Source organism: Delphinapterus leucas, chromosome X, assembly GCF_059928025.1.
Source record: "Delphinapterus leucas isolate spDelLeu-1000000601 "Yukka" chromosome X, BTC_Dleu_Yukka2, whole genome shotgun sequence".
NCBI lineage: Eukaryota > Metazoa > Chordata > Mammalia > Artiodactyla > Monodontidae > Delphinapterus > Delphinapterus leucas.
In genome coordinates, this window is record NC_143150.1 from 129,022,760 (window position 1) to 129,047,740 (window position 24,981).

General features: G+C 43.1%; 1 protein-coding gene across 10 annotated transcripts in view; it reads right to left on the minus strand.

Moving 5' to 3' along the window:
- LOC111167216 (uncharacterized) overlaps nt 1–24,981 on the minus strand; it is a 538,796-nt gene that overhangs the window by 471,693 nt on the left and 42,122 nt on the right. For 3 of the 10 annotated variants that reach the window (XR_016391430.1, XR_016391426.1, XR_016391431.1), the window contains one exon: nt 1–24,981. This exon is cut by the window's right edge. The exons of the other annotated variants lie outside the window; for them this stretch is intronic. The gene's annotated coding sequence lies outside the window, so the exon portion shown is untranslated. 10 annotated transcript variants of the gene reach the window in all.

Sequence of the window (24,981 nt, forward strand, 5' to 3'; positions counted from 1 at the left end):
TAATGTTTTTATTTAAGCAAATTCATATAGATAGTTTCAATATCAATAGTACAAATAGCTAATCTTGTTATGGAGGATCCAAGTTTAAGCATTCCATTCAAGATAATAAGGAAGACTATATTATTCACTGATACCTTTTTGAACAATAAAATTTGAGCTCATGGGCACAACAAACTCCTTTGGTGATGGCTGAGAAATTAAATATAAAAGTTTTTGAGAACTAGATGAAAATATGAGTGAATATTTATCTCATACTGCAATACACAATGATCTTTACAAACAGAAAACAAAATAGGTTAAAATTTTCACTACATATGAATTTAATTTTTGGCATTTTAACAAAACCATGGAAAAAAATTTACTCATTAAACATCTAGGGAAAAAATGTGCAATCTATGTGGTGGAAAAGATTTTGTAACGGACTGAATGTTTGCGTCCTCCCCAAAATTCATATGTTGAAGTCCCAACATCCAATGTGATGTATTAGGAAGTGGGGCCTTTGGGAGATGACTGCATCGTAAGAGGGGAGCCTCCATTGTGAGGTCAGTGTTCCTCTAAGAAGACATCAGTGCTCTCTCTCCCCCGTGTGATGCCATAAGGACAAGATGGCCATCTGAAAGTCGGGAAGAGAGCTCCCACCAAGAACCTCACTATGCCAGCACCTTGATCTGGGACTTCCAGTCTCCAGAGCTGTGAGAAATAAATTTCTGTTGTCTAGACCCCCCAGCCTATGGTATTTTGTTATGGCCGCCCAAGCTGACTAAGACAGATGTTAAAATACCTTTAATAAGCAAAGAATATTCAAAAGTCACTAGGAAAGTGTTGTAAAACTTCGTACACCAAAAAAGGTGCCAGCAGGTATTTAAAATAATTTAATCTCAATATTATTCACCAAAATGAGATATTTCTCATCTATTAAATTCAATAAGCATTAACAGAAATAAGGAATAACCAGTGAGTGAGAGATCATGGAAATAAGCCCGTGCATATTCTATTGTTGGGACTTTAGTCAGACTTTCATTAGTATAATGTTCCTGAGTTGAAACTGGAAAAATATATTAAACATAACTCCATGGGGGGAGAGGGGAGAGGAGGATTAATGACCAGAACCATCCTATTAAGAGAGAAAGAATTGTGAAGTAAATGGTATCAGGGCAACTGGCTAGCAATCTGGCTAAAATAAAAGATTCAGAGTTTCACATCATATCAAACACTGACTTCAATCCTCAGTGACTTAGTGAATTTAATTAAAAATATAAAATGCCAAGAAGAAGGCACAGATGAGTGTCTCATCTCAAGGTGAAGGATTTTTAATCTTTTATGTAGTGGAGGAAAAGAATAATTTTCTATTATAATGATACATAATAATTGTAAGTATATATAATTATATATAAACTAAATCATAAGTGTTTTAGAAACCTATAAAGGTTATCCTAACCCTTCAAGAATTAGCCCATTTAGCAACATTATCAGTCATATTTCTTACAAACTTGAATTCCATTCTTAAACATTTGAACCAACTGTCTTCTCCTACATCAGTGTTTATATATTTTCACTCAAATTAGGATGTGAATTCCTCCTAAGTAGGAACTGTCTTAGTCATCTTTGTCTGCTCTGTAGGACACAGCTTTGTAATTAATAGGTGACCTTTATTTAGATTTAGAAAAAACATTACATATGTATTTTTACTTTATGTTCAACATTTTGCTAACAGTCCATGTCAGAGTGACTCCATTCCCACGTTTCCCTGGAATCTGCTTGGCCCCCTTTCCATAATTATATGGATTTTTTTTTAAGCCTAGAGCTCCGTGATTTTCTAGAGCTCCACTAATGATTACAGTTCCTCCCATGTCCTGCATCCTTTACATCAGTGGTTCTTTTCTCTGGACCATCCCCCCTCTGTACCAGAAATACTTCATCGTACCTTTTTAACTCTCCTTAAATAAAATTCATAGGTACCATAGTCTACCTACATATATTATTATAAATATTATAGGAAACAATGCCCATTGCAATGCAAAGCAGAAACAAAGACACTATAATTTTTTATAATTCTGTTTTTAAATATATAAATACTTGGGCACGATGACAACAGAATGCAGAATGAGGTTGTTACAGGGTTGCTCCTATTTTTAAACAACAACTTAGATATAGGAGATGTAAGACACTGTTCAAATGAATAATGATACTTTCGAAAAAAAACTGACATTTTGAAAACGGATAAGTATGTTGGTGCCTAGTTGTAAATCTACCGAAAATACATAATATCACGTGCAGCCTGATACATGAGTATCTACCCACAACTCAGAGAGCAAGGGGGATTTTCAAAAATGACGAGATTTTCTCAAGTAGTGAACTCTCAGTGGTATTCTCAACGAACGAAAGTAAAATATTTCTTCGAGTGACCTGCAGGTTGCATTCCTCCAGTACTCAATATATGTTAGAACCATAAAGAGAATGTCTTGGGTTTCTATGTATAACAAAGTTAGCTTTTGGCTTTGGAGGATCGTATATAACTTTACCCTGTGGGACATTCAAAATGCTGTGAGTGACCTGGGGCCCTTCTCTATTGAGTTACTTCATTGCCTGTGGAATCCCGCCAGGACTGTGGCAACTAAAGCACCTCTGAACACTATTTCAGAATGTTGCTATTTCTTCTGATCTTTCTTTTTGTTTATTGGTACCATTTTTTTTTTTTTTTTTTTTTTTTGCGGTACGCAGGCCTCTCACTGCTGTGGCCCCTCCCGCCGCCGAGCACAGGCTCCGGACGCACAGGCTCAGCAGCCATGGCTCACGGGCCCAGCCGCTCCGCGGCACGTGGGATCCTCCCGGACCGGCGCACGAACCCGCGCCCCCTGCATCGGCAGGCGGACTCTCAACCACTGCGCCACCAGGGAAGCCCTATTGGTACCATTTGAAACACAACTTTCTCATATTCTCAGCCTCTTCCCCCTCTTGTTAAGTCCTTCATCTGCCCCTGTGTTTACCTCTGTATGGATTAACATTTTTAGTAACTCTTTAGGACTCTATTTTTAGTAACACACATAGATACATCTCCTCAGCAGGAAATATAGGTGATTTTTTTTAACATCTTTATTGGAGTATAATTGCTTTACAGTGTTGTGTTAGTTTCTGCTGTATAACAAAGTGAATCAGTTATACATATACATATCTTCCCTCTTGCATCTCCCTCCCTCCCACCCTCCCTATCCCACCCCTCTAGGTGGTCACAAAGCACTGAGTTGATCTCCCTGTGCTATGCAGCTGCTTCCCACTAGCTATCTATTTTACGTTTGGTACTGTATATATGTCCATGCCACTCTCTCACTTCGTCCCAGCTTCCCCTTCCCCTCCCCGTGTCCTCAAGTCCATTCTCTAGTAGGTCTGTGTCTTTATTCCCGTCTCTTGCCCCTAGGTTCTTCAGACCATTTTTTTTTTAGATTCCATATATATGTGTTAGCATACGGTATTTGTTTTTCTCTTTCTGACTTACTTCACTCTGTATGACAGACTCTAGGTCCACCTACCTCACTACAAATAACTCAATTTCGTTTCTTTTTATGGCTGAGTAATATTTACAGGTGATATTTTTATTAGCTGAGTTAATATGAATTTAGTCAGAAGGGTTTTGGTAGAAAGAATTCAAGGAAATTCAGCGGATGAAAACTTAAAGAGATAAAACTGATAAGCCCAACTATTTCATTTATTTAATGGGAAATGGTATTACACGAAGATACATTTTTTAAATCTTGTGTCACAACTGAATACTTCTGTATGTCAGAATGGCCAGAATGTTCAGTCATCACATTAGGAAAGTTAAACTTACTCGAAAGCATGAGCTATTTGTGCTCTCCTTGCATCAAGCACTTGGCTCCTCCTATGAATGAACTTGTTCTCATTCATCCAACAAACAGGCTGCTGTTGCATGAGTGGCCTGGGGTGACACTTCTGCGGGGATGGAAATCCGGTAATCAGTGCAGTATTGGGTAGCTTGAAGCCTGGGTTTCAAATGCTCCCGGACAGCAGCGGCCGTGTATTCCTGCTGTGGCTGTGGATAACATTTCAGGACGGAAGGAACTCATCTGTCCCCACTGATACGGTGTTGACAAGACTTCTCAGCTTCTCCCAACCTATGAATGAGTCCTAATAGAAGGCTGGAATGAAGGGAAATTCCTCCAGCATTTAAACTTGATTAGGAATGCTTATCTGCACGATGACAGATGCCAGCCATTCTCTCACAGTCCAAACTGTCACCAAACCATGAGCTTTAGGGAGAGCAATTTCATCTTCGATTAGCTCATGGTGGTGAATATTTACTGAGCCCTATCCATGCACGAGGCACTGCACAAAGTGGAAATGCAGAAGCGGACATAAAAGGATCACGCATGTTGCTGTTCATGAGGAACTCCTTGGTTATTAGCCATCAAAGTACTTTCACTCAGCATGAAAGAAACGAGAGCCCTTTCAAGCGTGAGCTGGTCATAGCGCTGCTAAAATGCAGAAGAGAGAGCAGAGGATTCACATCTGTCTACTGGGCAGCACAGCCCAAAGGTGACTGGCACCTTCCCCCAGGCCATACATGTAATGATGCATCCAGAAAAGCCAAGGCACTGACAGTGACTGTAAAATAAAAGCTTTGGGGGCCTCCCTGGTGGCACAGTGGTTCAGAGTCCGCCTGCCGATGCAGGGGACGCGGGTTCGTGCCCCGGTCCGGGGGGATCCCACATGCCGCGGAGCGGCTGGGCTCGTGAGCCATGGCCACTGAGCCTGCGCGTCCGGAGCCTCTGCTCCGCAACGGGAGAGGCCACAGCACTGAGAGGCCCGTGTACCGCAAAAAAAAATAAAATAAAATAAAATAATAAAAGCTTTGGGGTGCCACAAAGGAGACAGCTTCATCAAGACATTAAAGAGGGACAGGAGGTAGAGAAAATTCTCTCCTTCTCGAGTCACATGCTTTATTGTCCAGTGAGAAGGAAGTCTACTACATCAGCTGAAAGTCTTAGAACATGTAGCTCAAGCACGTGGCTGTCCATACACCGTCTGCACCCCAGCAGTGTTGTCTTTAGCTAAACCGAGGGGCGGCGGTTACGTGATGAGGAACAGTTGGCTGGAACCAATGTCAACAAGCCAATGTGCGCCAGGGAGGAACGGGAGGGTCTCAGCACCACCCGATCTAAGCTGCCCATCGATGTTACTTTTCCCACAGTGAACAGAAGGTGATATGGGGTCACCTGCTCTCTCTCCTGCAGCTCCCCTGCAGGCAGCCATGCCTCTGAGGTGGCCACAGGCCAAGAAGCAGAGACCTGAAATGGGGCGTCCAGCCCAACCAGAGAGAAGAGAGACGAGCTCGGGGTCAGGGACATCTGGAAAGGGAGAGAGGGTTCCAAGAGGCGCAGAGGACAGGAAAGTAGGGACAAGCAGGTGCCTCTCACAGAAGAAGGGGGTCACAAGCTCGCTTCTTTGATAACAAAAATGACTGATTATATTTATGTCTCTCCAGTTCACGTGAGGGAAAATTCTAGAAGCAGAAGTGTTGTTAGCTTTCTGAATAAAGCTAGTAAAAGCTACAGGTACCAGATTCCAACTTGAATAAGCCTGGGTGTTTGGGGGTTTTTTGGTATAGAAATTATTAATTTTTTATCAGAATCATATTTACCAATACTGTTAAGCCACTGACATGAAATATCACCTTTATTACGTATTTTCTTCATGTGCATATCTGTTGTAAATACGTGTGTGTGTGCTGACAAATACAGACAAGCCTTAAGAAATTCTTAGGATTTTGTTAGGTACAAAGAATCTGGAGATTAATTTGGGGCCTACTAACATCTGTATAATACTGAGTCTTATACAGTCTTATATCCCCTACAGAAGGATAAAATATCTATTCTTCCTTTCATCCTCCACTAAACTTTCCTCACTTTCTCTGGGTGTTTTTTTTGTTTTCTGTTTTTTGGGGGTTTTTTGGGTCATACTCCAAAAATTGATGCTGAGATACTATGGGTGGGAGATGATCTAGCATTTTTTTTTTTTTTAGGTAATTGCATTAGAAATGTAAATTATTATGAAAATAAAGCTATTTTAATTTTCCCCCATGTCTCTGCAATCTAGGTGAAATATTTCTCTCATGGTCTTTGTTGTGCTGAGTTTTGTCACTCTGTGTGTCTTGATTATATCGTACGATAAATTATGTAGCAGCAGAAATAAAAATGCAACTATACATGGAAAACCCTCCCAGTCTTGGTCACTCAGAATTCAGCACTCCACTTGTGCGCCGAGGGCCGCCAATACACTTCTCTTCCACGTGGGTTTCACGGTTCCTCGCCTCAGCTCACCATGTCTAGATTGGTATCATCTACTGAATCGTCTTTTCTTTCCTTCACCCAAGACATCCCATGGAATCGCATTAGTAAACTGATTTCGTTCTTGTCTTTAGGGCTGTCAACTGCCAATTGGCACTTGCCATCTGCCTCTACAAGGCTGAGGTCACTGGCGACTGCAGTCGCTGACCTCTAACACCCCCTGAAAGGAGTTCAGGGCAGAGATCAGAAATGAGGCGTTTGTGCTCTGGAAAAACTGGCAGAACAGGCCTGCAGAAAGTTAGATCTTTTCAGGAGAAGATTTTAGGAGCCCAACTTCTTGCATCTTCTCATATCTAGAAAAGCACTAAAATCATTAATGGAGACGTCTGCTCCTTGTGACGAGCAGCAACTTTCTTGTGACCGGCAGCAACGTTCCGCCAAAATGTATGCTTCGTTGCACGTATCCTCCTTCACTAAAACCACATCTACGCTGACCTCCACTCTCCCTCCTCAGGGCAGTTCCTCAGGGCGATCTGAGAGGCTGCATCCCAGGTTACAGCCCTCATTTGGCCCAAAATAAAACTTAACTCACAGCTCTTACGTCGTGCATTTTTTTTCAGTCAACAGACATATTCTCATTTGTTCATAAATCTAGTTTAGCGCAAACTTATAGTCACGCCCAACAAAAGCCTGCCTCATACTCTTATCTACCCACTTGCCATGATCGCTTCTGATACCTGACGAAGGGAGCGTGGACAAAAAGAAACTTAGAACAAAGTGAAATTCCTTGTTCCCGTGAAGCTCCTTCTCTTGTTAACTTCCATTAGTCTCATATCTGCCTGTAATTTTTCTCCAGTTTTGTTTTGTTTTGTTTTGTTTTAAGATGTTGGGGGTAGGACTTTATTAATTAATTAATTTATTTTTGTTGTGGTGGGTCTTCGTTTCTGTGTGAGGGCTTTCTCTAGTTGCGGCAAGTGGGGGCCACTCTTCATCGCGGTGCGCGGGCCTCTCACTATCGCAGCCTCTCTCGTTGCGGAGCACAGGCTCCAGACGCGCAGGCTCAGTAGTTGTGGCTCACGGGCCTAGTTGCTCCACGGCATGCGGTATCTTCCCAGACCAGGGCTCAAACCCGTGTCCCCTGCATTAGCAGGTAGATTCTCAACCACTGTGCCACCAGGCAAGCCCTTTTCTCCAGTTTTTATCTTCGGGGTTCGTGTGTTCTCTTTTTTAAAATTCTTAACCCTCTGCAGCAAGAGTTGCCAAGAGCTGTCATCTTCACGTAGCAATCAGATTGGCTTCTTCGAACTTCCTCGGGTATTTCTTTGATTCCTGAACCATTTTAGCACTCGCCTAACCCCCAAAGATTTCTTCTTGAGGGGAATAAAGGAGCCACTAGGTGAGAACTAACTTGAAAAGCATTTCCCAAACATTTTTTTTCCTCTGTTGAGCAAACAATTGAGTAATAGCAACCTTAAAAGCCAAATAAAGGTTTCCAAAATAAATGCTTGCTTTGCCAGAAAATATGTGTAAAGGTATTTCAATAGCTGCAATAAAACAAATACTTGCATAATGGGCAAACAACACATCAGAAATATTTTTGCATTCCTTTCTGAGCACCTGTGGTTACTAAAGCTTCATTTCTGACCTGTCCAAGGACTCAGGAGATACTGGGGGAAAGTATTTTTCCTTCCTCCCTACCACATACAGTGAATTTAGTTAAAAAGTATTTCGTTTGCCAAGAGGATTTTTCTAGTTAATACACACCCATTTCAAATTGTGTGCAGTTCCTTGCAATTCAGTCCTCACAGTGGCAATGTGACAGGAAAGGATTGAAAAAAGTAGAAGTTGGCACCACTGAAAAGCAATTACGGCAGGTAATTTGATTTGACTGTGAAGTGCCTCGGGAAAAAATATTCCCACCTAAATTCCCATCAGGAATGTGCGCTGTGCTCACCGGTTATCACCAGCACAGTGTCATTTTGCTGACTGCAGTTCCAGACAATTCATCCTTCTATGTGACAAGAAATTCTATCAACGTCTAGTCAGGGATACGACAGTTGGCTTAACTGACATAAAAAAGGTTGATTCGGTGTCTAAAGTCTCATGAAATTTAACAAAAAATAAATGTCATCCCTACGGCACCTACTTTAATATGTGTTATAGTGCAAAAATATGCCTCCAGAAATACTTAAAATTTAACCTTATCTGGTCTACTTTTCTCTTGAAACTAACACTTACAATCTCATACATTTAATACTGTTGAAAATTCTACTCGAATAGAAATCTCAATTAGAATCTATAATTCCACCGATACTTTCTAAATGGCAAGATTTAAAAATTATATAAAAATTCTACAATTTGCTTCAGTGGTTCTCAAGCAGAGGCAAGTCTGTTTGTCCACCCTTCTGTTCCCCAGAAAGGTACGTCTGTAATATCTGGAGATATTTTTGGCTGTCAGGACAGGGTGGGGCCTCTGGATCTAGTGGGCAGAGGCTGGCGAAGCTGCTCCGCACCGTAGCATGCCCAGGACTGCGCCACAACAATCATCCAGCCCAAACGACCATGAGAAACCACGGTTTACTTTGGGCATTTACCTTTTCTTGATAAAACAAGTCTAAAACATGAGAAAATATATCCTTTAAGTGAAATGTTACGTATTCTGAGGGTCTGTACATAAATATAAATAAACTAGGTATGAGATAAGAAATAGTCTTCTGGAAAGTAAAATTCTTTATACCCTTTTTTTCCAAACTATGATCTCCTATTTTCCTAAAGAAACACTTAGGAAGCTCTTACTCCAAGACATCTCAGTTCGATGAATTTTCCAGAAAAAAAATGATTCAAACGTTAAGTGAAATTAGGTCAGAAATATTCAACTTCGGTTCAATTTCTTTTAAAGTACTACATGGACTTCAAAGGTGAAATCTACATGACAAATGAGTTAGCAGTCAACCTGCATTCCAGGTATTACGGGTACTTGTCAAATGGAGGAATTGATGTTTCTCATCTCTAAAACTTTGATAGAATGATTTTATTACAGATTCTAACCTTGGTTGCTTATTGAACTAGCATCACGTAAAGAGCTAACCTTATATAAAATAAGAGTGTTAAAACTGGGGGCCACCTTAATCAAATCAGCAGCAGCAACGGGACTGATGAAAATAATGTGCCTCCTGACAGAGTGCAATGAAAAGAACAGTGCATCACTTCTGTGCTACCCCTGGCAAAGACGTGCAGCCCAGACATAACCATGAGGAAATACCAGATAAACCCACACGGAGGGGCATTCCATGAAATGACTGGCTTGTAAATTTCAACTGTGCCAAGATCAAGAAAGTCAAAGAAAGATGAGGAACCAGATCAAAGGCGAGTAAAGGGACGTGACGACTCTCGGCAGTGCGTAATTCTAACTGGCTCCTTGTGCTCTAAAGGACATTATTAGGACAACCGGTGAAGCTTGAATGGGGTCTGATCACTAGAAGGTGGTAATGTATCTGTGTGAGTTTCCTGCTTCTGGTGCTTGCACTCTGTCTACATACTATAGACATGCACACTACCCTCTTCAGGGTCCAAGGTGTCAGATGGGTAATTTACCTCCAAATGTTTCCGGAAAAGAGAAAGTTCTTTGCACTCTACTTGCAACTTTTCTGTAAGCTGGTGATTGTTTCAAAATAATATATGTGCAATATTTCTCAAAAAAAATATATATATATAATCTCAAAATATATATAAATTATTGTTTCAAAATTATGTCTATGTACCTTTAAGTTGTACCAACTCAACCCCAATGTAACCACACTGTTCAAGAAAAAAATTTTAAATTAACCACACCACAAAATTTAGAAACCAATATGAAATGTGTTCACTTAAGGTAACACCAGTAAGACCATCTCACTTACCACTGAATGAGGCAGGTACTTCATAATAGCCAATAGGTAGAAACAACCCAAATGCACATCAACTGATGAATGATAAACAAAATGTGATATATCCATACAAAGAATATTTTTCAGCCATAAAAAAGAATGGACTTGTGATACATGCTATAACGTGGATGAACCCTGAGAACACTATGCTAAGTGAAAGAAGCCAGGCACATATATGATTCCATTTGTAGGAAATGTACAGAATCGGGAGATAGAAACAGATAGAAACATAGAAACAGAAAGTAGCTTAGTGGTTGCCTAGGGCTTGTTGGGGGCTGAAGGCACTGGGAATCATAGATGAAGGATACAGGACTTCTTTTTGAGGTGATAAAACTATTTCAAAATGGACCGTGGTAGAGTTTCCCTGGTGGCACAGTGGTTAAGAATCCATCTGCCATTGCAGGGGATACGGGTTTGATCCCTGGTCCGGGAGGATCCCACATGCCGCCGAACAGCTAAGCCCATGTGCCACAACTACTGAACCTGTGCTCTAGAGCCCGCGGACCACAACTACTGAAGCCCGCGTGCCTAGAGCCCATGCTCCGCAACGAGAAGCCATCGCAGTGAGAAGCCCGCACACTGTAACGAAGAGTAGCCTGTGCTCATCGCAACTAGAGAAAGCCCGCGCACAGCAACGAAGACCCAAAGCAGCCAAAGATAAATAAATAAAATAAATTTATTAAAAAAATATACACTATGCTAAAAAAAAAGGACTGTGGTAATGGCGGCACAGATTTGTAAATATACTAATAAAACACTGAATTGTACACTTCAACTGGGTCAATTTTATAGTATGTGAAATATATCTCAATAAGGCTATTAAAAATAGGGTCAGGCTGTATTTCTTTTCTCCTAAAAATTTTGTAAATTACACAATGTACTCTGTTTATCCACTTGTTCATTTACTCTGCAAATACCGTGCCACTGAATGCTGCTGAACTCAATCATGGGTAAGAACAGACACGGCGAAGTGGTTACCGAACATTCCTTCTTCTGTCACTATTCACCTGTTTATAAGTTACTCATGAACATGAATGGGCACATGAACATGAATGAGCACACGTGAAGAGAACCACGTATACGGACTAGGCTCACAATCTCGGGTATCCACAGTACCGTTTAAACCTTTGTTTATTGAAAAGGGACAGCTTAGTGCATTCACTTAAACAACCTGCACCTTTAAATTGTGGCTTGACAAAACTGCCACATTCCCAGGGTATGAAATATTTGGAAATCTACCGAATACCACTGTGTTCTTGGTTTAAGCCACACGTACACAAAAACATACAGTCGTAGTGATTATGGTATCAGATGGACCCATTCTCCCAAATCGTGTTGTCCACGTCATTCTTTCTTTCACACTCCCCTTCTCTGTCTCTCCCGCCATTTATCAAATACACTGATGAGGGTACCAGAAGCACATTTCTTTGGCATTTGGTTTTGATTTCTTCTCTTATTTTAGGAATGTAGCCTCCAGAGAAATTTGTTTTAGCTTCCTCTTCCTCAAAGGCTACTATGACCAAGTGAGTGAGTGTCATTTTTCTGTTAGAGTCGCAGATTTAAACCAATGGTTCTCTAAATCTAGTCTTCCAATCAGCAGAAACAGCGTCACCTGGAAGCGTGAGAGAAATGCCGATCACTGAGCTCCACCCCAGACCAACTGAATGGGAAGCTGGGGGCGGGGCCAGGCAACCCGTGTCTTCACAAGTCGTCCAGGTCATCCCATGAACTCTAAGGTTTAAGAAACAATGACCTGGATCATTACTTCTCAAAGTCAAGTGTGTGTAGATGTCACCTGGGAGCTTGTTGAAAAGGCAGGCTCCATCCTGATTCAATAGGTTCTGCTAGGGCACAGAAATCTGAGTTTTTGGAAGAGCTCCACTTGCTTCTAACTTAGGTCACTGGGGCATGGTGGGCAAGGTCAGGGTCACTCTCTCTGATGCATCAGTGTTTACAAGAAATCCCACCACAACACAGTGTGGCTTAAGGAATGGGATTCATTGGGAAACGGGGCAAGTTCCAAAGCCAAGGGCAGTGAGAAAAGAGAAGCCATTGCTTCCATCCTCTCATCATCCTCCAGAGAGATGTTCGGAGCCCAGCATGGCTGGACACACAGTTTTGGCACTTATAGCCCCTCCTGTCATGAGGAGCTGAGTGTGTGTGCAGCCCTCCCAGCCCCAAAACACACACACACGCACGCACGCACGCGCACGCACGCACACACACTCTCACACACACACACACACACACAGGGGAACGGAGGGAGAAGCCCCTGGATCCCAAACTGCCCACTGTCCATGCAATCCAGAGAGACCAGTGAGGGTCACATTGAAAGCTCAGCTCGTCGCACCGCAAATGTCTACAGACCATGCTTGGAGAAGTGTCTTCCTAGATTATTATGCAAGCTCTGACCTTCTGGATCTCCTTAATATGTGGCTTTTTCCACCTCCCATCCTAGAGGAAAACAATTATTGAAGTGCCTTACTTGTGAGATTTCATTTCCTTTCCAACCCTGATCACAGGCTCCCTCCCTCCTCCAAAGGGAAGGATGTGAGGTCATGGATGTGTTGATTAACTCTATGGGGGAACCCTTTCACAATCTACACGTACACCAAATCACCACCGTGTACCCTTTAAATATCTTACAATTTTATTTTTCAACCATACCTCAAAAATACTGAAAAAAAAAAGAAGAGGAAACCAAGTTAGAAGCACCCCTGAAAGATTTGGTCTCAACATGGCTCGGTAGGTATGCTATATATTAAATTCATAGAGTCCATATCTTCAAATGAAATTGCAGAAGAGGGTTAGGAGAGCCAGTAAAATGCAAACACAGCCTAGACGCATGAAGCCTTGGGGTGATGTGTCCCGACTGAGGTTACCAGTAGGAGGGCTTCCACAACACAGCCAGCAGCCCAACACAGAGCCTCAGGTGCTTAAGATAGGGATGGGGGTGAGGACGGAGGGTTGACACAGATGGGAAAGGGCAACCCATCCCGTACCACAAAGCCACAGGCGCCTGATTCCCAGGCTGCTTTGTTGAGGGTGTACATGAAACATCCTTGCACAGACGGAGTGTGTTCTCTACTGGGGCAGGGTTGAAAAGACAGGAGATAAAATGAGGGCCTCCACCCAGTTCTCGGAACCTCAGGATTCTAACTGTTCATCCTCCCACTGTGGTCGGGCAGGCGAAGTCATACTTGCATTTGAATCCCAGCACAGGAGGCTGAAAACGACAAGCATTCTTTTTTACTTGAAGGGGAAATTCAAGTTGGTAACAGTATTCCGACTAGGGTCTTTCCAAGGGGACAGACTCCAAGGTTCTGTACGTAGGATTAAGTCCCTCAGTCCTGCGAGGTGCTTACAGGGTGAATCACTTGCCAAAACGTTTACCCTTCCAGCTGACGGGAGAAAAGTCCTAATGCCTGTCAAAGGGGGACTGCTGCGATTCCCTCAGAACCACACAAGGACCAAGGGACCCTTCCCCCACATCTTCCACTAGAGACCAGCAATTTAGCTGCATTTAGGACAAGTCAACATCACTTTTGCCTTATTAACTCTGTAATAATAATAATAATAAACGAAGCCCAGAAAGTGAAAACATTATTTTACTATTTGGATACCGTTTTAAAAATACACACTAAAAGTAAGAATCTGGTGTTCAATAGCAAAAGTTCAAACTATATATGTATTTTTAATAAAGGACCAAGACCAGTTGCTAGTATATTACCACAAACAAAGCATGTTTGTGGCCACATTCTGGAAAATATTTTTTAAGCATTAAGTCAAGAAGCCTAGTATTAAACTTATAACCAGAGGGCAGGGCAAACCCAGTACCAGTGCCTAGATTGGTCTTTTATATTGTAGGACAGTGCCCCCTGCAGGAACAACAAATATCCTTTACTTCAGAGTAAAGGTTTTCAGCCACGTAAATTTTCTGTGTTACATTTGGTTACTTAGTAAAGTAACAGACAGGTGAGAAGTCTTGTTAGGGTATTTCATACTGAAATCACACTATATTTGTAGCACTAATTCAGATCACATACAACGTGCAAAAACAAATCTTTAGTTTCTTCCTAAGAAGAAAATATTAAACTGCATTATAAAAATTTCCACAAAGGGAAGCTGTTTGCCAAGCATACATAATAAACAGATACAAATCACCTTTAAAGCAATTAAAAAATACAAACTACAGTTTACCACTACATGCCATATCTCTTCACTGTGCAGTGGGGAAATGAATCCCAAAGTCAGAGAACTAATTAAAATACATCATAGGGGACTTCCCTAGTGGTCCAGTGGTTAAGAATCCGCTTTCCAATGCAGGGGATGCAGGTTCGATCCCTGGTCGGGGAACTAAGATCCCACATGCCGCGCGGGGCAAGTAAGCCTATGCGCCGCAATTACTGAGCCCGTGAGCTCTGGAGCCCACGCACCACAACTAGAGAAGCCTGCGTGCCACAAGGGAGATCCCGTGTGCTGCAACCAAGACCTGACACAGCCAAATAAACAATTAATAAATATTTTTAAAAAAAATAAACTACATCATAGTGTATTTCCACTTATTTGTTCTCGCTTTAAAATAACACTTTAAAGTTATATGTTTACCAATGAACTATCCCTACGTTCTTTTTATGATAGATAAAATAATCCCACAAATCCGGTCTATCCTGAGCAAGCACTGTTAAATTCTGAAAGGGGTGGGGAATAAAGAAATTAACAGTAAAAAATAGATATTAAATAAAAAATTAGATATTTTATTGTCAACTAAATCGACAATAACAAAGTACATAATCATCCAAAACATTTCTCCTTAGGAATTACTTTTAGCAAGTACAGGTGCTATAGACTGAGTTCTCTGGAAGCAGATACTGAGATGGATCCAGCAGGGGGGTACTGTCAACTGAAATTTTAAAAACGCACACCCTGAGCACTGCGGGTTTCAGTTTTATCCAGGGGCTGTACTGAGGACTACAGCCGGACAACAGCGTCTCGGGAGCTCCGAGGGGACGCTCCGAAGAGGCAGTGGGATAAGCCAGAGTATATATGATTTTCTGAGGAATACACACAGTCAAGCACACCTCTCAGGAGGTGGTTAGTGCTGGTCACGAGGAACAGCTACCTCCGTCAATGATTTCCGTGCTTTTCTACGTATGGGTTGATAATTCTTTTCCTGAGATCTCTCTAACTACCGAAGGGCTTGGTTTACCCCAAGCACAGAGCACCTCAGGCTGGTTTTCATCCTGAAGCCCTTTCAGCGTGCACTGTTGGTCAACTACGGCAGCGGCTCATGACTTAACACTTGCAGAACCCAAGCGTGAGCAACCGTCTTTGTTTTACAGCATGACTTACGGGTCGACACACGTGGAGGGCAGGGGAGGAGCAGGCGGTGGCGGAGGAGAAGAGCAGAGCTGCCAGGCAGCCCTGACCAAGCTTTGGCCGAGCCCCGGGAGTGCGGGAGCAGATACAGCTGTGACAGCCGTCCTGCGCCGCCCTGGAGTGACGGGGCTTCCTGTTCCTACCCCAAGCACTCTTTGCACGGGGGTCACCCCGGGAAAGATAAGCGCTTGAGCAAAAGGATGCTCTGTAGCTGAAGCAACTCCCTCCTAACCGCTCCCCGCCACCCACGCTGGGCTGCAAGACCTTCCTGGGAGGGGAACCTGGGCGGACTGCCGCGAGTCCCCCTCAGTCCACCTCTGCTACCCATCCCTGCTCGGGGACCACGTCTGCCTCTTCTAGATCCTGGATCCTCCTCCCAGAGGAAATTCAGCACAAAGCCAGTAGGACGAACCACAGCCCCAAGTGCCGCATCTGATCTTAGACACGCCCACCCTCAGCGACCATCTCTGCTGGCCGGCTAGCTTCCCTGATGGGGCAACACAGGTCCTCGACCCTGAGAAGCAGGAGCCCAGACACCACGTTCTTCTGAACGCAGCCTTGCTACACTTCTTCATTTCGGGGAAAATAAGTCACTTTGGAGACACACCTCTTCCTCCCTCCCTCACCGAGTTAACAGCCACCCTATCTCATCTCATGACGAAGGTCTCCTCTTCTTGCCTATTGGAAACAGAGGGCCTCAAGTGCCCAGGCAGCAGCTGTGGCTTACCCTCGCACTGGATTCTTCCTTGTCCCCTGGCAAACGTGTAGCGTCTTTGGGGACCAGCGCCTGTAACCCTGCAAAGCTGAGCCCTACAGGGGCAGGAAGCATAGAGTCCCCCGCTGGGTCCGGAAAAGTGATCGTTCAGTGGGGACCCTCCTGCTTTTACTCCTGGTTTCAGGACGTGTGTCATCACATCGGAGACACAGTGCCATATCCAATCTGTGACTGTGTATACCACATACTGAAGGGCAGCAGCCCATCTTCGCAGGCAGCCTCACTGCCTGTCGTGAATTTATCTCGTCCTCTGACACCTTGCGCTGTCTAGCTTCTATGTGATACGGGGTCAGGCTTTAGCTTCTTATTCCCGAGTTTGTCTCTTCTCCGATTCCCGCCCTGACGCTGTTTTCCGTTTTTGCTCATTGAATCAGGGCCGCGGCCGACAGCTGTGCAATTCTGCAGTGCCCAGCACCAGGGGGCGCACTTTATAAAGGATTATCTATGTGAACGGCTGGTGCAGCACCATGCCACCACCTCTACTGAATAAAAAGAACATCTCAAAGTCCATCACAGTGGCTCAGAGACGCTATTTTATATTGAGAGTTGGTGTTTGGAGAGAAAGAAATGAACATCATCAGTGATTTTCATCAGGACAAACTGTTATCTAATATTTAACTACTGGAAACGCTATACAATTTATAAATCATTCATATATAACTAAAGAAACACCAACACATTTAATTACCATTATCTCCACTGCCATCATAAAAAAAAAATCACTATGCCACTAGTGTGAAAAAAAAGAGTTTTTCTGAAGGTCCATTCTGTGAGGCCATATGTTTTAAACAGAAAAGATGGGGAACTGCCTCTCTCTAAGTTTTATAGTTTCCATTTCCTATGCTTTTTCTCTCTGATGGTTTGTATGGGTCATAAAACCTCTGAGAAATTTGAAATATCGAGGTGCTTTCCCTGAGAAAATGTAACGATGGACGTGCACATACAGTTTTCAGGTGTTTACGACCTCCCTAAAGACCATGCATCGACTTGGGGAGATTCTCTGGGTTTTAGAATTTGGTAGCCGGGGGAAGTAGAACACTCACTGAGTTTGGGTTCGAGACCTTGGTGTTGGTCCTGGTTCTGCCACTTACTGACGGCATGGCCGTGGGTAAGGCAACACCCTCAGGGACATTGTGTCAACTGTAGCATGAGCACAATTATTTTATGTAATTATACTTTACACAGTGTTTATGGACATCACATGAGGACACAAAGAGGAAAGCCTCTGCACAAAGCTGGCTGCTTAACTTTTTTAAAAAGTCAGATTAATAATAATGTTGTTTATGTAATACTTATCACTATGGTTCTCTACAAATAGTTGTCCCTCTCTAATCTCTTCTATGCTAATTGACTGGACCCATCAATCCCCAAAACCGTTACACCTTTTCTCATAAAATGAATGAAGTGTTTGCCTTTAAGATATTTTCCCCCCATTAAATTTGGTTAAAAAAACCTTAATGACATCCACATTGGATTTAGGCACCTGTGCGCCTAAAAATACAGAAAATTTGATTGTGCATATGCCTTGATGGGCTATTTCAGGGCTACGCACGTCTAAAGGTATGCAGTGTGAACTGTAAAAGTACCGGTGAAAAGCCAAGAAGACCTCCACAATTAAAGAGCCATTGGTAGGGAAGAGAGGCTGATATTTGATGAAGTTTCCTCTGGTATCCACAGCTTAGCTATATTCGTTCAATGAACCAATTAATTAATGCATATTCTTTCGACATCCACTAGATTCAAGGTACCATCCTAGATAAGCCTGCAGTAAGAGACAGAGCCGCCCTCAAATATTTTACAAGAAGCCTCTTTCCAGAGATGCCCGATGCACAGTCACTCACGATGAACACCATGTGGGGTAGGGATCTGTGTGCTGTGCTGGGGAGGATGGGGGCAGTCAGAGCTTCGCTCCCCGCACGCGCGCGCACACACACACACACACACACACACAGACACACACGCTCTGGCAGGCGCACAGGGAGCTTCGGCTGGCAGTTGGGACAGAGGCTGCAGCTAGAAGCAGAAAGGAAGACTAGTTGGAAGAAGCTGGATCATTCCTGGCACACAGAGCCAGAGAAGGGATGGAGAAAGAATGGCAGGAAGGTGGGACAAAGGGAGGCCTCCCGACGGAGATAAGGTGCCTTTGCATGCTTAGTCCGCTGGACCGATGGAAAGGGGATTAACGGAATAGTATTTGCAGGAGTTTAGAGATCTTGGCAGTCTGAGAGAGAGAGAGAGAGAGAGAAGAGAGAGGTTTCACATTAACTGCAGGGTCTGAGAGCCACTGGACTCAGGAGAAAGCACTTGAGTAGCTATTGACTCTTCACCGTGAATTTGTTTGCCAAAGCTTGCTCTGCTCAGAGAGCTAACCTGTACACAAGTCCCCAGAGCTGCATTTTGTTTGATCTGAGATATGACTTGAGAATCTAGGCTCAGCATCCCTGAAGTCACTCTTCTGAGGCACATATGAGATTCCTGTCATAATAAGAAAAGTGACCTGTACCGCACAGAAGAGTTCCAAGTTCCAGGTGTCTGCTGTAAGTCATGTATCACTGTCAACCACTGCATTCAGGGAGAGTCACACGCGAAGGTCAGGGGCAGCAGGCCATCCTTTCGTGAAAATTCTCTGGGGCACCAGGACTTTGAGAGGGTGTGGTGGACACAGTGCCTGTGTCACAGCAAATAGGAAGATGGGTTAGAGGGCTTGGAATCTTTTTGCTTTCTAATAAGCCAAAAGGCTTGAACACAATAGAAGAGGTTGAGAAGAACTTAGGAAGGAACATTTTGCCTATTAAATCCATGCCACGGCCATTTCACATATTTAATTCTCTCACTTCAGTATAACCTGAATGTATTTGTCACCTCCCCAACCGAGCATCTACATTTGCTACATTTTACAAGATGTTTGCAAAAAGTCTTTGCATGTATCCATCTCTTCACAGAGTTTCTAACCGATGGTTCATACCTTGCCGTCCCCAAAGATTCAGGCAACTGTGGTTCATCCCTTCTTGGTTACAAACAGATGGTTTTAACTAGCTCAGAGCTTTGCTATCTCTAGAATGGTTTTTGAAAAGTACAAATCTGTTACTTACAGGGAAGACACCCAGGAATGATTTCAATATCCATAACAAGTGTGTTGGTAAAATGGGATGAAAAATTGAACACAAATTTCTTTCCCTTTGCTGTAAACATCGAGCAAGCCCAGAATATTTTCTATAAAAACAGACATTTAATTTAAGAGGCAGTATCATGAAACCCATTTTCTTACCCATAAAATATCGCTTCCAATCACGGTTTAGGGGAGGAAAACATTTGATAATTTGCAAGTTAGTTCTATGCCCTAAAGTCTAAACAAATCATCAGCGTCTCGGACAAAGGCAAGATGACAGCAGTGAGGTTTTCTAAATCTCCATAAATCCTTCTGCAAAAGTAGAAAGAGCAACTGAGAACAGAAATGGATACTGTATTGATTTCCTATTGCTGTTGCATCAACTGGCCAACACATTTCATGGCTTAAAACAACCCAAGTTTATTATCCTATAATTCTGGGGATCCAAAGTCTGAAAAGATCTTATTGTCCTAAAATCAAAGTGCTGGCAGGGCTGTATTTCTTTCCGGAGGCTTTAGGGGAGGGTCATTTCCTTCACTTTCTTTAAAGTCTGATCATTTTGTTAGAATACACCTTTATGTGTATCATTTGGGGACTGGTTTTCCTCGCTATCGAGTGTACCTTTCCAATGTGGAGATTCAAACCATCCTTTATTTCAAGAAAATATCCTTGAATTATCCTTTTTAGTATTGTTCCATTCTATCGCCACATGTTTTATCTCTTGTAGATTATCATGAAGGGTGTGCAATGCCCTCAGCAATGGTTTCATCTCTTGAAGATGAAATACATGGCAACAGAAAGGAATTAATAATAAAAATTATTAAAATAGTAGGATAAAAGAAAAATAAATTAATAGAAAATAATATTAGCCACGTACAAATAGCTAAATCAGGTTAAAATCCAAGCAGATGGTAATTATTGGAGATGACCTGGTGGCCCTCAGTCGTCACGGACAGGGAAGCCCTGAGGGTCAGATGACCTCTTACAGCGGAGGCTCAATGAGAAGAGGCCATTGGAATTGACCTCTATCTCACCCTTGCAGATTTCATTTGCATCTTACGCATGTGGAAGGCGTTATTCCAGGGCTACTCAACACATTTTTCATTACTATTGACACAAGACCATCATCAAGGCAGGAGATTCCTAACCTAAGAACACCCCAGCCAGGGCACCTTGTACATGTGGACACCCAGCTTGAACTGAGCCAGAGAAAAGCAATGACAGAGCTGCATGTCCTGTTACAGATCCTTCTGTCTCCAGACGAGCCCACAGGCTATACCAGATGTTCAAGCCTCACAAGACCTTCTACCTCACTCTCCCCAGCGCCAGGCCAGATGGCAGTGAGATGAGATGCTATCTCTCCGTCTTTCTTTCTCATTCACTTGTCAAGTGTAAGCCTTTTGCATGTTGGTCCCCAAGTAACTGAGAGCAGGAAAGTGGCCAGGTGTGGCCCATCCTCTATAGCTCCCTCCCAACTAAGGAACGAGACGCTCTGAAGGTGTCCATGGCAAACACTTGGCAGGGTACCGGGGGCTACAAGTTTGGCAGAGGGAGGAAACTGCTAAGAATACTCTGTCCCCCAAATCTCTTTGTGTTCTCCCTGGATACCAGCCTATACCACCTCCTGAAAGCTCCCCAGAGAGGCCCTGTCACACAGGAAAGCTCCGCTAAGCCAGAGTACGTTTTTAGTACACCTGGAGTTGACAGGCCTCTCTGTCTGAAAGGCCAACGGGAGACTCTCTCCCTCTTGGCAACAGCTGCCTCATTTCGGATGCTGTAAAGGCATCTGAGAATAAAAAGCACTCTCCCATTACGGCTCACATGTCTTCACTGCAGCTCTTTCTCCTACACACGTGCTTGGGGAGTGTGAGCTCTCAGTGGGGGTCACCTGATCCTGTCTCTCATCCTCATACCTAAAGGCATGCTAGAGAGATTATTTTTTAATTTTGTTTCGTATTTATTTGTTTATTTATTTTGGCTGAGCTGGGTCTTAGTTGCGGCACGTGGGCTTCTTCAGTTGCGGCATGCATACTCTTAGTTGCGGCATGCATGCGGGATCTAGTTCCCCGACCAGGGATGGAACCCAGGCCCCCTGCATTGGGAGTGTGGAGTCTTACCCACTGGGCCGCCAGGGGAGTCCCTAGAGAGATGACTGTGAGTGCAGTGTCTGCCAATCTATCGTTCTAGTGACTGACAACAGAAATTGCCTTTACACAATCACACTGGGGTTTATTTGCGTGAATCCCTTTGCTCTCAGTGCCTCTCCCTACCCCGCAGTGGTATGTGGGTTTCACTCCCCTCCCTTTCTCACCAAGAACCGCCCGGCGGGCCCCATTCAGGGCTGCCCTGACCCACCAAGCCTTGCCTACCCTCCTCCTCTCACTCTCTCTGCCTGGCCTCTGGCACCAGCAGCCCCTCCTATGACCCCATTTCTCCACAACCTCCCCGCTCAGAGGCTACCTCGTGAATTCTAGGGTAAGAGGACCACACTAGCTCTCGGACACCCTTCCTGCCCCTGGCGCCAGTGTCCTGGGGAATAAGCTCTGTGGCCACGACGAAGCGGAGGCAGAAGGAGTTTGTCTTCACGCTCTCAGCCAACTTATGGAGGGCTTCCTGGTTCCGAGCGGTAAAAGGATCACTGAGGGTTGATACGAAGGAAAGATGTTACGGAAGAAAGAAGTCCTGCTGGATCCTTTACGAGCAGACAAGGAACTTAGGATATGTCAAGAACTGATGTGCCCTATCCTCTGGTTTTGGTCTCTGTAAACGGGTAAAGTTGAAATAGTGAGATTTTCTTCTGAGTAACAACATTGTTCACCCCAACTTTCAAAATGTTTCCTGAAGAGCTAAGCCTTATAGGCACGTGGGTATGGGGCCAACCAGCCCCTCTTTCCAGCACTAAACAACCAGCTATCCCCAGATTCCATGGGGCCAGAGCAAATATCTATGTTGGTGATACTGGGTGAGTGAAAAGGGGCAATTTCCATGTTGCCTTGTTCCTTGGTCAATGTGCAAAACATACACTTTTACTGCATACTATAAAAATATGCATAAATGGTAGTCTGACTTCCAAATACAGAATATTTAAATCAAACAAATGCAGTTGAATTATTTACTACGTCCATGTGTATTGTGGTTTACATACATTTTTACAAACTGACCAGGAACACAACTTCTATTTATAATTTGTATCCAAAAGAACCACAAAATTACAAATTAATTTCTAAATAGACTGTTGGGATACAGCTTCTTTGTAAGCTAGTTTTTATTAGCTTTCTTTCATTTGCAGTATTTCTCCTATAAAGCAGGAGGAGAGGAAGGGGAGGGGGGAGGGGGGAGGGAGGAGAGGGGGAGGGGAGGGGGAGGGGAAGAAGAACAGGAAGAAGAAAAAGCAGCAGCAGAATTCTTCCAACATTGTGCTGAATGGCTTGAGGAGATGTTCAGATAAATTGAGCTGTCTGTCTCCATAACAACAGCAAGAACAGCACCCCAGTAATAATAACGATGACTGACTAACGTGCTAACGTGCACGCACAGCAGTCTTCTGGGCAGAAAGATATCCTTGTGAGGGCTGTTAAGGCACTTGAGTCTACACCCCTCTGAATGCCGACAAAACCAACACACCACGTTTAGAATAATGATGTTCAAAGGCCCTTTAAAGAGGAGGCGGAGGAGAGGACTGATCTTACGGCCCGCGTGGTCAGACCTAAAGTAAATCCACCCCCTGCTGGAATCCAACTGGATCAAGTTTCTGAAACTTCAAAGCTAAGGATGAAACCCTGGACTTCTAGGACTCACCAAAGTCAGTTGTACTCCATGAGGCCTTTGGGGACCAACCAGCTGGCCATTCCCCTAGTGACACCTGACATCCAAACATCACCCCCATGTGCCCAGTTGAGCCCTGCTGTTCTGTGTGCTTGGACTGCTACCAGCTGTGTGCCTATCTTAATAAAGGGAGGTCAAGAACTAAAAGATACCCAGCAAGAGAAAGGATGCTGTGATAACATCTAGGTTAATTATCCAAATCTCCTAGGATCTACAAATCCCAAAATGCTTCTGTATTGTTTTGCGGCCATAACAAAGCACCACAGACTGGAGGGCTTGAACAACAGAAATGGATTTCACAGCTGTGGAGGCTGGAAGTCTGAGATCTAGGTCTCCGCAGGTTGGCTACTCCCGAGGCCTCTCTCGTTGGCGTGTAGGTGGCCGTCTTCTCCCTGTGTCCTCCCACGGTCGTCCCTCTGTGTGTGCCTGTATCCTAATCTCTTCTTATAAGGACATGGGTCAGAATGAATTAGAGCCCAACTTAATGACCTCATTTTACCTCAATTACCTCCTTAAAGCCCTATCTCCAAATGCAGTCACATTTTGAGGTCCTATGTGTTAGGACTTCAATATATGAATTTTGGGGGTGACACAATTCAGCCTAGAACAGCTTCCCAGAAAAAATATCTATATTTCAAGAAACTATAATCATTATATGTGATGGTATGGTCACTTTATTTTTCATTTGACATAATAAAAGAAATTAATAAAGCTAACCTCCATATTATAATCAGAGTAGAGAATATTCCTAATGTACATTCACATACTTCACTGAATTGAATAATGAAATCCTTGTCAGATTTCTTCTTGCCCTTCAGTGCAATGCAGATTTGCACTGGGGTTTAAGAAAAATAATAAATTTCCCTTACACATTCTCCAAACTGCCAAAACTTCAACAATATGAAATTCCAAATACCATGTTTTTGGACAAATTAAATTTAGGTAAGAACTACCTTTCAGGATATTTTATTATGAAAATTCCATAAAGCTCTTCCTGCAAACACTGTTCTTGACAAACCAATTTACTGCCTATGTTTTAAGTGTCAGCTCATTTCAAGAAAGAGAGAGAGAGATAGTGAAGGGGGGGGAGAGAGGGAGAAAGGAGAAAGTGTCAGTTTATAAACAGTACATTGACAAAGAACACTAATATTTAAAGATTTAAGATTCTAAAAGTTAGAAAAAAGAGGAAGATAGGTATTAATTTTTCAAGCGTATAATAAATGCAAATTTTATCAATATGTATTACCAAATATTCTTGCTAAAGAATGTATGAGCATTAATGACAAATGGAGATTAGACAAAAAGTCATAAAATCATTCCATAGTACAGGCTCAATGAGAAACATGTGAGTTTGTGTCTTTAGTTCCTTTATAATATATCTTAGGTGCACATAATATACTATAACATCTTAATTCAACAAAGAATCAACAAGCACCTGTTATTTCCAAAGCAGTGAGGCTAGATTTTGAGTGATCGAGGGGGTTAAGGAATGGACTATAGGACCATGTTCTCACATAACTCCTAGTTGTGAGAGGAGACAAACAATGAATATCCATGTTGAGGTAGCTGAGAAAATGCACGAAATATGAAACTCCCGTTTCTCCTACAAGTCAACTCCTACAAGGACTACTTTCTCTCCTTCCCTTCTCTTCCTCCTGCCCCATA